The sequence below is a fragment of the Ursus arctos genome, unplaced genomic scaffold (assembly GCF_023065955.2).
Source record: "Ursus arctos isolate Adak ecotype North America unplaced genomic scaffold, UrsArc2.0 scaffold_1, whole genome shotgun sequence".
NCBI classification, from domain to species: domain Eukaryota; kingdom Metazoa; phylum Chordata; class Mammalia; order Carnivora; family Ursidae; genus Ursus; species Ursus arctos.
The window spans coordinates 4,998,415-5,004,603 of record NW_026622763.1 but is presented as its reverse complement, the minus strand read 5'-3'; positions in this window follow the sequence as shown (position 1 = coordinate 5,004,603).

Genomic DNA, 6,189 nt, shown 5'->3' with positions numbered 1-6,189 from the left:
AGTTTAAGGTGTACAAGGTAACAATTTGACATGTATATTGTGAAACGATTATCACAATAAGTTGACTTAACATCCTCATCTCTTATAGATACAAAAACGAAAGAAAAAGAAAAAGAAAAAGAAAAAAGAGTGTTTTCTGTCTGTGATGAGGACTCTTAGGATCTACTCTCTTAACGATTTTTGATTATACCAGATGGCAGTGTTAACTGCGGTCATCACGTTGGCTGACATCCCTAGGTTACCACTAACAGATTTTTATTGCTACAACTTCTAAATGATGTACTTCAGGAAGAAAGGAATTAAAACCGGAAGGAAAATCTGAGATGCAAGAAATAAATGGACGGCAGACAGACAGGTAAATATGTGGGTAAACCTAAATAAGTGTTTATGCCATAAAACCATAATTACAATAGTAAGTAATATGGAGGGTAGAAAAGGTGAACCTAAAAGACAGGGCCAGAGAGATACATAAGACAGAGCTGGGAGCAGGGGGGCCTGGGTGGCTCAGTCAGTTAAGCGTCTGCCTTTGGCTCAGGTCACGATCCCGGGGTCCTGGGATCGAGCCCCACTTCAGGCTCCCTGATCAGTGGGGAGTCTGCTTCTCCCTCTGCCTGCAGCTCCCCCTGCTTGTCCCCCTGCTTGTGTGTGTGTGCTCTCTCTCCCTTTCTCTCTCTCTATCAAATAAATAAAATCTTAAAAAAATAAAATTAAAATTAAAAATGAAAGAGTAGGAAAAAAATAAGTAATTGCCAAGCCAGTGGAGAGGGGAAAGGGAAAGAAAACTCAATCAGATCAGAATTAAGTCAGGAAAGGAGAATCAAAGAAGACAGAGGGAGAGAAGTTAAAACGAAAGCACAAAGTAAAATGTAAGTTAAATCCAAATGTATCAATGCTCACAACAAATGTTAAGAGTTAAATGACAGAGATCACCAAATGGAATTTTTTTAATCCAGCTACATTCTGTTTACAAGATATACACCTGGGACATAAGAACACAGAAAGATTGGGAAAAAAAAAACTAGGGCGGGGGGATAAAATGGGAATAGAAACGCCGGGCAAATAAAATAAAGCTGCAGTAGCTAAAGAAATGGCAGATGAAAATGGAGTTTGAGGCAAAAGTACCTGGAGGGGATCAATGACAATGACAATGACAAATGGGATAGCTCACCAGGAAGGTAAAACAACACTTTACTTGACTGCGCCTAATAACATGAATATATTAAGAAAATATTATATATTAGAATATATTATGGGGCGCCTGGATGGCACAGCGGTTAAGCATCTGCCTTCGGCTCAGGGCGTGATCCCAGCGTTATGGGATCGAGCCCCACATCAGGCTTGCTATGAGCCTGCTTCTTCCTCTCCCGCTCCCCCTGCTTGTGTTCCCTCTCTCGCTGGCTGTCTCTCTCTCTGTCAAATAAATAAATAAAATCTTTAAAAAAAAAAAAAGAATATATTAAGCAAAAACTGATAAATCCACAATTATAATGGGAATTTTTAACACAGCATTTTCAATAATTGGCAGGCAAACATTAGTAAGTGGACAGATGTTCTCGACAACACAACACCACGCCTGGCCTAATAAGACATATGTTGAGCCCTGCACTCAACAGCACACATGCAACATTTTAAAAAATTAACCCTGTGTGAGACCACAAAGCAAGTCTCGACAACATCCTGCAAATCAGAATACAATCAAATTAGCAATTTAAATAAAAAGAAGGTCATAGAGGGGCACCAGCCTGGCTCAGTCAGAGAAGCAGGAGACTCTAGATCTCCAGTCTGTGAGTTCAAGCCCCATGTTGGGATTACTTTAGAGATTACTTAAAAATGAAATCTTTAAAACTAAAAGAAAAGAAAGAAGTTCGTAGAATTAGAAGACATGACAACAGGTGGGGCTCTAAGTGGCCCCCTTTCCACCCTGGGCAGATTCATATGGCCCATTCCAGGCAGCAGCTCTGACCCTTTTCTAAAAAAGTAAGGAAGCCCTAGCATAGACTTCCATGCCTGCCACTTTGTCCATTATGGGCCTGTCCTGTCCCTGGTGTCAACTGAGACCAGTCCCTGTGGCTTCCTGAAGGCAGGAAGGAGGAACATCACAAGGTCTCCTGGGCAGCAGCTGTGACCCAGGCAAGGAGACTGTCTCTTTCCACAGCAGGTGGCCAGTACCCCGCATTTGCACTCAGCCAACCCCAGCGTGGGGTTACCTCCTCACCCACAGGTACTGGAGCCACTCAGAGTGAGCCACTCAGAGGGAGCCTGACCCTCGTTGCCTGCAGGCTGTGGGGTAAGGGCACTGGTGCCCAGCTCACACCTGAAAGAGTCCCCCACAAGCCCGGGCACACAGGGAGGCAACTGGATCCACCAAGAGTGGGGACAACAGAGTCGGGCGGGGGTTTTAAAGTCTGTCCAAGGGGAGAGCTTGGATGGGTCATGGGACGTAGACAGAAGTGGACCCCGGGTCCACCATAGCTGGGGGACAATCGTAAGAAGCCACTTGGAGGAAAGGCACTGCCTGCTTCTTGGAGGTACAGTTGGAGGTTCCTTGTTTAGAAAAACTCCAAAGGAGGGAGAGTCAGCTTTGCATGTCTGCTCAGGCCAAAGAGCCTGACGCCAGATCTCCTGTGGCCATCAGAAGCCACCTCCCCTTTCCTGCCACCTCCTCTTCCTCTGCCAGCTCCAAACCCAGAGGAGGGAGGAGTGGGGGACATGCGAGAAAAGAGACACCAACCTGTCCCTCCCTCCACGGACTTCCCTGAACCACCCAGAGCTGAGGGGGCTGAGGGGCTTGTCTGTGAGTGAGGTTCAGGGATGTTTTATTTTCACAGGACTGGGTATCTTCATTATTAAATGAGAGTGTTATGATGGCTAAGAGTAACTGGACACTTTTCCAGCAGTGACCTTGGGTCAGGGCGCCGGTCACTGGCCAAGCCTGTTAAACACCTGATGGAAGAGGAACCTGGGGCGGAGAGGGGGTTGCCTACAGATCCTGCAGCCAAGGGCCTTGGCCTTCCTGGTCATTGGCTGTTCAGCTGTCGCGCAGTGTGGAGGACGGAAGTGTCCCTCCAGTTGTCTGTGTCCTCTGCCCTGCTACTTGGGCAGAGCAGCCTCGAGCTGATTCTCACCACGCACGCAGCACCTCCATCAGCTCTCAGACTCACCAGGTGCGACCCCTTTCACTGGACGGACCCATTTTTAGAAATGGAGTTTGGGGGCACCTGGGTGGCTCAGTCAGTTAAGTGTCTGCCTTTGGCTCAGGTCATGATCCCGGGGTCCTGGGATGGAGCCCCACATCAGGCTCCCTGCTCACCATGGAGCCTGCTTCCTCTCCCTCTGCCTGCCGCTACCCCTGCTTGTGTTTTCTCTCTCTCTGTCAAATAAAAAAATAAAATCACAGGGGTGCCTGGGTGGCACAGCGGTTGGGCGTCTGCCTTCAGCTCAGGGTGTGATCCCGGCGTTATGGGATCAAGCCCCACATCAGGCTCCTCCGCTATGAGCCTGCTTCTTCCTCTCCCACTCCCCCTGCTTGTGTTCCCTCTCTCGCTGGCTGTCTCTATCTCTGTCGAATAAATAAATAAAATCTTTTAAAAAAAATTTAAAAAAAATAAAAATAAAAAAATAAAATAAAATCACAGAAAGAAAAAGAAAGAAAGGAGGGAGGGAGGAAAGAAGGAGAGAAAGAAAAGAGAAAAAGAAAAGAGAAGGGAAGGGGAAAAGAAGAAAAGAAAAGAAAAGAAAAGAAAAGAAAAGAAAAGAAAAGAAAAGAAAAGAAAAGAAAAGAAAAAAAAGAAAAGAAAAAAGAAATGAAAGGAAAGGAAATGGAGTTTGGAGTTTGAGAACCCTGAAGCAAGGAACACGCTGCAGGGCCCACCACTGTGCTGTCCCACACCCAGGGTTCCATCCGGTCCTGGCTTGGCTGCAGTGCCCGCCCCGCTCCTCCCTTCCTCACTCGTATCTCTGGATCTGTCCTCAGCTCCTAAGGCCGGCTAATCCAAGCAGGCAGGTCCCCCGACAGTGGCTGTCCTGTAGTTAAATCGATCATTGCTAACAATTACTGAAAAGAAATGAATAATGAGGTTATTCATCAATCCAGTCTTCGGCTTTTGAAGACACGTTTTATTATGGAAATACACACACATGTACACAAAGTCAGGAGAATGTCACGAATCTCCCATGTACCCTCCACCCCGCTCCAACAGTTCTCAGCACCAGGCCAATCCCCGTTCACCTGGTCCTTCCCACGCCCCCCATCACCCCCACACATCACCCTCCACAGCAGCGCTATTTTAAAGCAAATCCAAGATGTCGTAGCATCTCGTCCACAAACATGGCTTATTAGTATCTCTAAGAGCTGTCTCCAAGAGATACGATCTCTCTCTTTTTAATGTAATAATTACCACTAGCACACTAAAAAAAACAAAAAGACAAAAAAAAAAAAAAACCCAGTAATTCCTTAATATCATTCAAATATAGAGGGCCCAAATTTCCCTAATTATCTCTGAAGAGTCTCTTTATGAGTGGTTTATTTAAATCTGAATTCAAACCAAGTCCAGCATCACATGTGGTCAATACGCCTTTTAATTCTCTTGTAATCTGTAATGGTCTCCTTCCTCTTTTTCTTTTTCCTTGTCACTTACTTGCTGAAAAAAAATGGAGTCGTCTGTCATGCAGACTTCACTATATTCTGGATTCTACTGACTGCATCTGCATGGAGTTGTTTCGTTTGGATTGTTTTTGGTTTTGTTTTTGTTTTGAAATCTGTTCTGACGAGATCGGGCGCGTTCAGGGTGGTATGTTCTGTATTTTATAATTTTTCCATTTAGGGGCACCTGGGTGGCTCAGATGTTTAAGCATTTGCCTTCGGCTCGGGTCATGAGCCCAGGGTCTTGGGATGGAACCCCTCACCAGGCTCCCAACTCAGCAGGGAGTCTGCTTCTCTGGCTCCCTCTGCCCCTCCCACTGTTTGTGCTCTCTCTTTCTCAAATGAATAAACAAAATCCTTAAAAAAATAATAATGATTTTCATTTAAAGACCACTTTATTTTTCTTCATTTCAAAACCATTTTTTTATTTGAGTATAGTTGACACAATGTTACCTGTCAGGTGTACAACATAGGGATTCGACAACTCGATACATTACGTTATGCTCACCACACATGTAGCTACCATCTGCCACCATGCCACACATTACAATACCACTGACTGTATTCCCTATGTTGTGCTTTTATTCCCATGACTTAGTCATCCTATAACCGGAAGCCTGTGCCCTCCACACCCCTTCACCCATGTTGCCCACCCCTCCTTCCCTTAGGTATCCATTAGTTCTCTGTATTTATAGGTCTGACTCTGCTTTTTGTTTGTATAGTCATTTGTTTTTTGTTTTTAGATTCCACTTACGAGGGAAATCATATGGTATCTGTCTTGGAATTTTAACATGTCCCTCTATAACCTGTGCTTCCTATAGACTGGTAGTAGGTCTATAGACTTATCCAACACCGTTTCCATTTCCTCGGTAAGGACACCATAGCTGGCGCCGCGTGCATCCTGTTACATCACAGTGGGAGGCTCCTAAGGTCTGTCTGCCCCTCTGTCCAGTGAGACAGAACAGCAGGCTCAGGTGTCACCACCCTCTCACCGCAGGCCCATCGCCAGGCCTTGTAGAGGGTCGCCTTGTAGAATAAGAGGTCACTGCAAGTTGCTCTGTTCGTCTCAATACTTTTTAAGTTCAGTCACAAACAGAATAAAATTGAAGCTAGCTTATAAAAGTTCATAAACCTCCAAGTAATCCAACATCTCATCTGTTATCATGACGTAATTTCATATTTAACTGTACGTATTTTTACAGCACTCAGAGTTGTTCTGTCTTCACACACAGATTTAACATTGCCACATACTTTAACAAAGATGGTATGTGAAATGGCTTTTATTTCTATTTCATTTAAGGTTTCTTTTGCAGCATGACTAACCAAAGTGGGGGGGAGATATATGGTATGTATTAGTAGGGAAGTGATTTGGGGGGAGGATTATGTGAAAAGATTTGTGGGATTGAGAAGAAGCAGTTTCAAGCATGACTATGGGGCGAATGTTACAAAATGGAGTTTTTTCTTATCAGCAATCAGCAAGTAGCATGAAAGGCAGCGGAGCTTGGCATGAGCGCGCAATCCTGGGGCCCAAGGCGTCCGGCTGGAGC